The sequence below is a fragment of the Oncorhynchus kisutch genome, linkage group LG1 (assembly GCF_002021735.2).
Source record: "Oncorhynchus kisutch isolate 150728-3 linkage group LG1, Okis_V2, whole genome shotgun sequence".
In the NCBI taxonomy this organism is placed as follows: domain Eukaryota; kingdom Metazoa; phylum Chordata; class Actinopteri; order Salmoniformes; family Salmonidae; genus Oncorhynchus; species Oncorhynchus kisutch.
The window spans coordinates 59,732,678-59,743,250 of record NC_034174.2 but is presented as its reverse complement, the minus strand read 5'-3'; the positions used below and the strand labels follow the sequence as shown (position 1 = coordinate 59,743,250).

The 10,573-nt window shown below is 43.3% G+C and overlaps 1 pseudogene; it reads right to left on the bottom strand.

Moving 5' to 3' along the window:
• Positions 1-10,207: 10,207 nt before the first annotated feature.
• Positions 10,208-10,258, bottom strand: LOC116376297 (uncharacterized; annotated as a pseudogene).
• Positions 10,259-10,573: the final 315 nt, after the last annotated feature.

Sequence of the window (10,573 nt, the reverse complement as noted above, 5' to 3'; positions counted from 1 at the left end):
CAGCACCAGCCTGTACCCTACCTGCCCTACCTTCCACTTTGTTATTTTGTTTCAGTGTCCAGTTTGAATAAATGATCAAAAAGAGGGAGAAGCATCGGAGATAGTTGCATTACAAGGGGTGGGAGATAAGGAAATGTTGGACGAGCAAGGAGGCATGGCTGAGTCAAATAGGAATCCTGACTTAATGAAGTGGTAATTAAAGAGCTCAGCCAAGTGCTTATTGTCAGTAACAACCACATCATCAACATTAAGGGACATGGGCAGGAGGGTTTATTCTCCAGGAAACTGTTTTCCAGAACTTCTAGGAGTTAAACCCACAGAGAATGAACTGCTCCTAAAGTAACTAACTTTGGCCTTCCTGATAGCTTGAGTGCACTTATTTCTCATTTGCCTGAATGAGAGCCAGTCAGACAGTATGTGTAACAGTTTAACTTTAGTCCGTCCCCTCGCCCCTACCCAGGCACCCTCTGCACACATAAACAACTGACACCCACAAAGCATCGTTACCCATCGCTTCACAAGAGCCGCGGCCCTTGCAGAGCAAGGGGAACAACTACCTCAGGTCTCAGAGAGAGTGACGTCACCAGATTGAAACGCTATTAGCGCACACTACCGCTAACTAGCTAGCCATTCACCAACTGCAATTCTTGAGGTGGAGTAACTCTGCAAGTTCAAGGTCGAACCAGGGTCTGAACAGGTTTATAAATCTAATTTTCTTTATGGGGGTGTGTTTGTTAATAACAATACCACTGAAAATGTTTTTAAAAAGTGTCTTCAACAGAGGGGATCAAGCTGATTCTATACCATTTTACAGTGGACAATTCATGAAGGAAGGCTTGCTCATTAAAGTTTTTTAGCAAGTGTCTACCCTCAGCCTCTGCCTGTCACCAAGGGAGTACCCCAAGGCTCGATCCTATGCCCCATGCTCTTCTCAATTTACATCAACAACATAGCTCAGGCAGTAGGAGGCTCTCTAATCCATTTATATGCAGATCACACAGTCTTATACTCAGCTGGCCCCTCTCTGGATTTATGTAAAATGCTCTACTACAAACCTTCCTTAGTGTCCAACAAGCTTTCTCTACCCTTAACCTTGTTCTAAACACCTCCAATATAAAGGTAATGTGGTTTGGTAAGAAGAATGCCCCTCTCCCCAAAGGTGTGATTACTACCTCTGAGGGTAGTCACCTCATACAAGTACTTGGGAGTATGGCTAGATGTTACACTGCCCTTCTCTCAGCACATATCAAAGCTGCAGGCTAAAGTTAAATCTAGACTTTGTTTCCTCTATAGTAATCGCTCCTCTTTCACCACAGCTACCAAACTAACCCTGATTCAGATGACCATCCTACCCATGCTAGATTATGGAGCCAAAATGTATAGATTAACAGGTAAGGGTGCTCTCTGTACGCTTCTCTTTTCAGTTTGTGGCAGCTAGCGACTGGAACGATCTGCAACAAACTGGACAGTTTTATCTTCAGTCTCTTCATTCAAAGACTCAATCATGGACACTTGCTGACAGTTGTGGCAGCTTTGCGTGATGCATTGTTGTCTTCTACCTTCTTGCCCTTTGTGCTGTTGTCTGTGCCCAATAATGTTTGTACCATGTTTTGCGCTGCTACCATGTTGTGTTGCTACCATACTGTGTTTTCATGTGTTGCTGCCTTGCTATGTTGTTGTCTTAGGTCTCTCTTTATGTAGTGTTGTCTCTGTTGTCTTGATGTGTGTTTTGTCCTATAATTATATTTTATGTTTTATTTTTAAAACATGTGCCCGCAGGAGGCCTTTTGTCTTTTGGTAGTCCGTCATTGTAAATGACCATTTGTTATAAAGGTTAACTAAAAAAGGTATCTTTGACATAGAAGTGTGGGTTTTCTCCTTGAGGAAACCTACTGGACAGATATTAAAATACCACATTTTCTATGACTTTTAAGTAGGAAGGACTGGGTTTCTACTCTTTTTTATAACCTGCAGCGAACGCAATATACAGTATGGTCTACTCATGGGTAGCACAATTGGGATAAGGGGAGGGAATACAGTGTGTAGTATAGTATTCCCTACAGTATACTACAGTTTACTATGGTGTACTACATAATTCTATAGAAAGTCCTGTATTATTCTATGGTAAACTCTATTATTATGTGGGTATGAGGGTGTTAACCTTGATTTTTTTTCCATAAATAAAAGTATCTTATTCATTCAATGCATTTTCAAAATGTAGTTGACCCCTGACCGGGAGTGGCGGCACACAATTGGCCCAGCGACGTCCGGGTTAGGGGAGGGTTTGGCCAAGGGGGTTCTTCACTTCACTCTTCACTCATTACCCTCTAGCGAATCCTTGTGGCAGGCTGGGCGCCTGCTGGCTGACCTCGGTCGTCAGTTGAACAGTGTTTCCTCTGATACATTGGTGCGGCTGGCTTCCGGGGTTAAGGGTGCTGATGTTTAGAAGCTCGGCTTGGCGGGTCATGTTTTAGAATGACTCGACCTTCGCCTCTCTCGAGCCCGTTGGGGAGTTGCAGCGATGAGACAAGATTATAGTTGGATCACAATTGGATATCACGAATTTGGGGAGAAAAAAGTGGAAAATGTTTTGGGCCTCTCGGTCCCAGCTTTGATGCACCTGCACTGACCTCGCCTTCTGGATGGTAGCAGAGTGAACAGGCAGTGGCTCAGGTGGTTGTTGTCCTTGATGATCTTTTTGGCCTTCCTGTGACATCGGGTGCTGTAGGTGTCCCCGCACTCGCCCTGAGGTGCGTGTCCCCAGCCCAGTACCATCAGTGCCAACACCACGCACCAGGCTTCCTGTGTGTCTCCAGGGTACAGTACTCCCTGTTCCTGCTGCCCGCACTGAGGTGCGTGTCCCCAGCCCAGTACCACCAGTGCCAACACCACGCACCAGGCTTCCTGTGCGTCTCCAGGGTACAGTACTCCCTGTTCCTGCTCCTCGCACTGAGGTGCGTGTCCCCAGCCCGGTATCACCAGTGCCGGCACCACGCACCAGGCCTATAGTGCGCCTCGGCAGTCCAGTACGCCCTGTTCCTCCACCCCGCACTCGTCATGAGGTGCGTGTCCCCAGCCCGGTACCACCAGTGCCGGCACCATGCACCAGGCCTACAGTGCCCCTCGCCAGTCCAGAGCGTCCGGCGACAGTACCCAGTCCAGAGCGTCCGGTGACAGTACCCAGTCTAGAGCGTCCAGCAACAGTACCCAGTCCAGAGCGTCCGGCAACAGTACCCAGACCGGAACCTCCTACGACAGGCCGCAGACCGGAACCTCCTATGACGGGCCGCAGTGCGGAACCTTCTACGATGGGCCGCAGTCCGGAACCTACCACGACGCGTTGCAGTCAGGAACCTACCACGACAGGTCACAGTCCGGATCCGCCAGAGTCTACCTCCAGTCTGGATCCGCCAGAGTCTCCCTCCAATCCAGAGGCGCCACTCACTCCAGACTAAACCATTAGTCCAGTTGTGTCCTCTAGTCCGTGGTTGGCAGTGAGGGTTCCCGCTCCAGAGACATTAAGTAAGTGTGACCAGTCAGAAGTGGAGCGGGGTCCACGTCCCGAGCCAGAACCGCCACCTCAGAGTTATGCCCACCCAGACCCTCCCATATAGGCTTAGGTGTGTGGCCGGGAGTCCGCACCTTTGGGGGGGGGGGGGGGGGTACTGTCACGCCCTGACCTTAGTATTCTGCGTTTTCTTTATTATTTTGGTTAGGTCAGGGTGTGACATGGGTGATGTATGTGTTTTTGTTCCTGTCTAGGGGTTTTGTATGTCTATGGGTGTTCACTAGTCTAGGTGTTATGTATGTCTATGGTTGCCTAGATTGGTTCACAATTAGAGGCAGCTGTTTATCGTTGTCTCTGATTGAGAACCATATTTAGGCAGCCATATTCCTTGGGTATTTCGTGGGTTACTGTCTATGTTTTAGTTGCCTGTGTCTGCACTTATCATATATAGCTTCACGTTCGTTTTTTTGTTTTGTAAAGTTTGTGTGTTCATCGTTTCATTAAATAGGAGAATAGATTCACATCACGCTGCGCCTTGGTCTCCTCCATTCAACGAACGTTACACTACCACATTTTATTGAACAAACCAGAAATGTAAAATGTAATGAAATGTTTTATTTGCTTGTTTTTATATACTTTGCTACTGTAAAATGTTGAACTTGATGGATCCACGTACTGTGACGTGCTAATGAAGGTGTGAAACATTGTAAGACTACAGCAGGACACATTAGTAATAATAGCTAATTATCTATAATATAGCTAGCTTTTTTCAACAACCCAAAGTGCTTGTAGCCTCATAGACCAAACAAACAATTAAATGGGTAACCAGCCATCTTTAATTTCGGCTGTTAATGACAAAATAGGGTAATGTATCACCTCCAACAGGGTTCCATTTCAAGCCACTGGGGTAATGTCTCATATTGACACTTACGCATTTTTCATCAGGCACAGTGTTAGGTGAATCAAGAACGCAGCTTCATTCTAATCTCCCTGAGAATCCCTTTTTGTCATGTCAGAGGACCTAACAAAAGGGTCACGGATCTCTGGGACACGAAATGTACATTAACCTGTATATTGCAGTGGTGGTTTTGTTGTATTGTGCGTCACACGTATCAGGTGCATTCTTATCTCTCTTAACAATCTTATCTCTCTGGTCCTCCCCATTTCTAATAACAGGTACACCACACCACCTAGTACTGTTTCCCACTGCAAGGCACTGGTATATGCAGTCAGGTAATGACACCTGTTTCACTCTAAGGTAGAATAACATTTTTCACAAACATATTATATCAGCAATATCATTTGGTGACATTTACTACGGTAGTGTAACATATTGGATTTCAAAGTGTGACATACGCCCACTGATAAAGGTTAACACATTCACTAAATTAAGTAATAACATAGGATTTCATTTTGAATCTTTGAACCTGGGACTTGTTAAATTACATTGTGTACACGAACATCAAAGGTGTTGCCCAGTGTTGCTTAAAAATCTTGTAACACTATTGTGTCAAAGACAAGTGGCTGTGGAACAAGAGTGTGTTTTAGTCTAGATACTGATCCCAACCTGATTGTATCTTTCTATAAGAAGGTGGGGTGACTCATGGCCGGCTCTAGTATGAAACCAGAATAACCTGAATCTGAATGCCCTGGCAGAGGGCGTAAATAAAGTTAGGCCAGGGGCAGGGTGGTTGGGACACACATGTCATTGGGACCCATTGGAACAAGCATGCCACACACACACACACACACACACACACACACACACACACACACACACACACACACACACACACACACACACACACACACACACACACACACACACACAGATACAAAAAAACACACACACACATTTTTGAGTGGGCAGTAACTACTTCTGTCAGAGGTTAAGGAAATTAAAATCTCCATATGACTTGTTCATATTATACACCATGACTCAGGCTGTTGCCATGAATTAGCATTGCTATTTGGCTGAAATGTTGACTTTAATGATTGTATGCCCATGAAACACACAGGTTCACTTACATACAGTGAATCAGAGAACTAGAAATGGTGAAATACAATGAAAATGTATAACCATTGCTACTAGATTTAATACTTTCATCCATTTATGGTGCATGCATTTATTTTATCCCTATGATACACACAGGTTAATTTACATAAAGTGAGTCAGAGGACTAGAAATGGTGATACACAATGAAAAACAGTATTTAAATTAATCATCACTTAATGTACTATAAGTGAACCACACACGACAAGGCATTGCTTCATCTGTCATCATGAAATGTCATTATTGATATGTTAGTTCTTGTAAAATAACACTCAAGCACCACCATGTGTTAGCCCATCCACATTACATGAAAAAACGGTCGCAGAGGAGAACTCAGCTTTGGGATAAGTTGAGTAAGCACATTAAGCCACACATATTTTTTATTAAATGTTATTTATTTCACCTTTATTTAACCAGGTAGGCCAGTTGAGAACAGGTTCTCATTTACAACTGTGACCTGGCCAAGATAAAGCAAAGCAGTGTGACAAAAACAACAACACAGAGTTACACATGGGATTAACAAACGTACAGTCAATAACACATTAGAAAAATGTGTATACAGTGTGTGCAAATGAAGTAAGGAGGGAAGGCAAACTCCGTTTTGGGATTAGGTGAGTAAGCACATTAAGTAACACACATTTTACAACTTCAATTTACCTTCTATTGTGTGTGCTTTGTGTTTTGCTTCATAATGATGAAACTTGTGGGGGGAAATTACTATTGTCAGTTCATTGTCTAATGTAGAGGAAGTGTTGGGTCACAGAAAGTCATTTGAGGAAGTTAATCTTACATCTTGTCATCAAAACTTGCAAGACCTCAGTGACATTTTGCCCTCGGGAACATGTATAGCCCCCACTTCCACAAGCTTTGCAAAGGGAGGGATTGAATGGATGCCAGTGTAACATTTGACTTAATTGTTAATTATTTAGGTTAAAAACAAATGTTTATAGAGAAATAGCTAGGTTTCAAACATTTTCAAACAAACGTACAGTCAATAATACAATACAAAACTCTGTATATAGTGTGTGCAAATGAGGTAAGAAGGTAAGGCAATAAATAGCCCATAGTGGAAAAGTAATTACAATTTAGCAATTAACATAGGAGTGATAGATGTGCAGATGAGGATTTGCAAGTAGAAATACTGGTGTGCAAAAGAGCAGAAAAATAAAAACAAATATGGGGATGAGGCAGGTAGTTGTTTGGATGGGCTATTTATAGATGGGCTGTGTACAGCTGATGCGATCGGTAAGCTGCTCTGACAGCTGATGCTTAAAGTTAGTGAGGGAGATATAAGTCTCCTTCTTCAGTGATTTTTGCAATTCGTTCCATTCATTGGCAGCTGAGAACTGGAAGAAAAGGCGGCCAAATTAGGTGTTGGCTTTGGGGATGACCAGTGAAATTTACCTGCTGGAGCGCATGCTACGGGTGGGTGTTGCTATGGTGACCAGTGAGCTGAGATAAGTTGAAGCTTTACCTAGCAAAGACTTATATATGACCAGGAGCCAGTGGGTCTGGCAACGACTATGTAGCGAGGACCAGCCAACGAGAGCATACAGGTTGCAGTGGTGGGTAGTGTATGGGGATTTGGTGACAAAACGGATGGCACTGTGATAGACTACATCCAATTTTCTGAGTAGAGTGTTGGAATCTGTTTTGTAAATCACATCGCTGAAGTCAAGGATCGGCAGGGTAGTCAGTTTTACGAGGGTATGTTTGGCAGCATGAGTGAAGGAGGCTTTTTTGCAAAATAGGAAGCCGATTCTAGATTTAATTTTGGATTGGAGATGCTTAATATTAGTCTGGAAGGAGAGTTTACAGTCTAGCCAGACACCTAGGTATTTATAGTTGTCCACATATTCTAAGTCAGAACCGTCAAGATTAGTGAAGCTAGTCGGGCAGGCGGGTGCGGGCAGCGATCGGTTGAAGAGCATGCATTTATTAATTTTTAGCATTTAAGAGCAGTTGGAGGCCACCCTCTATTGTGTGTATTTTGTGTTTTGCTTCATAATGATGAAACTTGGGAAAGCACTATTGTCAGTTCATTGTCTAATGTAGAGGAAGTGTTGGGTCACAGAAAGTAATTTGAGGAAGTTAATCTTGCATCTTGACATCAAAACTTGCAAGACCTCAAGTGACATTTTGCCCTCGGGAACATGTATAGCCCCCACTTCCACAAGCTTTGCAAAGGGAGAGATTGAATGGACGTCAGTGTAACATTTGACTTGATTGTTCGTTTGCTCATTATTTTGGTTAAAAGCAAATGTTTATAGAGAATTAGCCATGTTGAATTTTTTTTTTTTTTCGGAAACAGAATCTACTCTTCCAATGATATTTGTTACTTTAGAGGTCATTCAGGTCAACAACGCACCAAAACTTAAAAAACAAAAGACAAATTAGAGAATTAAAAGTCATGAAAGGCTACAATGAACATGTCAGTACAGTCACATTTTGAAACAGATGCATTTGAAAAGAATATGCTCTGTGCTCCCATCCCCAAAAATGTATGACTTAGCTACTCCTTCCGGCACTGGAAACACACCACCAGCTATTCCCAAAATATCTTTGGTGTCCAGAGAGTCAGTAGATAGGCTACAGTGGTTTGCGCCAGTGGGCGACTGAAGATGAACTACATGAGCACAGCCATTTGTGCAATGTCATCTGCTGTGCTGTAACACCACATGAATTCAAATGTACCCTCCCCTCCCAGTTTCCAATGTACTGTCTCACACTGTCACTCAGGGTTAGTCCTGAGGCGCAAAATCTGTGGCGCAAAATACTGCTGTATTTTATCCCTTGATGAGGCACACTACATATACAAAAGTATGTGGACACACCTTAAAATGAGTGGATTTGGCTAATTCAGCCACTCCCATTGCTGACAGGTGCATATAATCGTTCACACAGCCATGCAATCTCCATAGCCTAATATTGGTAGTAGAATGGCTTTACTGAAGACTTTCAATGTAGCACAGTCATAGGATGCCACCTTTCCAGCAAGTCAGTTCTTCAAGTTTCTGCCCTGTTAGAGCTGCTGCTGTCAACTGTAAGCATTGTTATTGTGAAGTGGAAACGTCTAGGAGCCACAATGGGTCAGCCGCGAAGTGATAGGCCACACAAGCTCACAGAACTGGACTGAATTCTTCAGAATGCTGAAGCGTGTGGCGAGTAAAAATCGTCTGTCCTCAGTTGCAACACTAACCACCGAGTTCCAAACTGCCTCTGGAAGCAACATCAGCACAAGAACTGTTCATCGGGAGCTTCATGAAATGGGTTTCCGTGAGATCACCATCTGCAATGCCAAACATTCGTAGGAGTGGTGTAAAGCTCGCTGCCTTGGTCTCTGGAGCAGTGGAAAAGCGTTCTCTGGCGTGTTTTTTGTGGTTCGGGCAAGGCCCGTTAGTTCCAGTGAAGGGAAATCTTAATGCTACAGCATACAATGACATTCCAGACGATTCTATGCTTCCAACTTTCAGCATGACAAGGCCTCCATGCACAAAGCCAGGTCCATACAGAAATGGTTTGTCGAGATTGGTGTAGAAAAATTTGACTTGGCTACACAGAGCTCTGACCTCAACCCCATCGAACACCTTTGGGTTGAATTGGAACACCGACTGCGAACCAGGCCTAATCGCCCATCAGTGCCTGTCCTCACTAATGCTCTTGTGGCTGTAGTGGAAAATCTTCCCAGAAGAGTGGAGGCTGTTATAGCAGCAAAGGGAGGTTATAGCAGCAAAGGGGGGTTAGAGCAGCTCTGGCAAAGTAAAAGAGGCAGCAATGTGATTCTCACTCTATAGTGGCCTTCCAATATCTTGCTGACGACAAAGTGCTGAATGACCAATAAACCAAATAACACTTACAAAGAAATATGTTGTTTACTAAAGGGGGATAACATTAGCTTAGAGCATGAGCCTAATTGTCACCCCTACTCTGCCCCCTTGAAAGTATTACCTTGCAGTGTATTGATTGAGATAATCCATTTGTTTTTAAAGCAGGATGTCTTAATACTGTACGCCATTAATAAAGCATTAAGCACCAGGGGTTACAGTTCCTCCAGTTCACCCATATGGTCTTTGGGAGCTGCTGCTTTCTGTCTTGAGTAGGTAATATAAGTTACAATGGTGGTTTCTTGGCATGAGCATGTTGTATCCCAAAAGGGACCCTATTCCCTGTATAGGGCACTACTTTTAAACAGAGCATGGGAATATTTAGTGTACTAAATTGGGAAGTACCCTCACTATAAAAAGTAGGAATGAATTATCCCACACCGGCATTTTAGAATCAGCTTGGTCACCCATAGACGTTCACATAAAGCCAGCAATTCATGGATTCATGGATATTAAACACACCTAGATTGCCTACCAATAATGAAAACTTTGACAATATTATGAAGAGATCTGTGAGAGCCTGCCCACATGAAAAAATATTATAGTATACTATGATATAAATCCTGTTGTATTACTAAGTTTATATACTGTAATATTCACTGTAGTGTTTTTGTGGACTTCACTGTAGTATTCACTAGGTTTTTCAAAAACACATGGCTGTAGTATACTGTAGTATTTACTGTAGGGTTTTTGTGGACATGACTGTAGTATACTGTAGTATTTACTATAGTGTTTTTGTTTTATTATCTTTGACATAGAAGTGTGGGCTTTCTCCTTGAGGAAACCTACTGGACAAATATTTAAAAAACACCTTTTCCATGACTTTTAAGTAGGTAGGACTGGGGTTTGAATGGATAGTGTCACGCTCGTTGAAAGGAAAGGACCAAGGCGCAGCGTACATTTTAGTTTATTTGTAATGTCACCAACAAAACAAGAAATAACAAACATAACGCTACGTAGTGCTCACAGGGCATTACACATAGACAACTACCTACAATCACAGGTGGGATAAAGGGCTACCTAAGTATGATCCCCAATCAGAGACAACGATAGACAGCTGCCTCTGATTGGGATCCACACTCGGCCAGAAACAAAGAAACAAAGAACATAGAATGCCCCCCCCCCAAA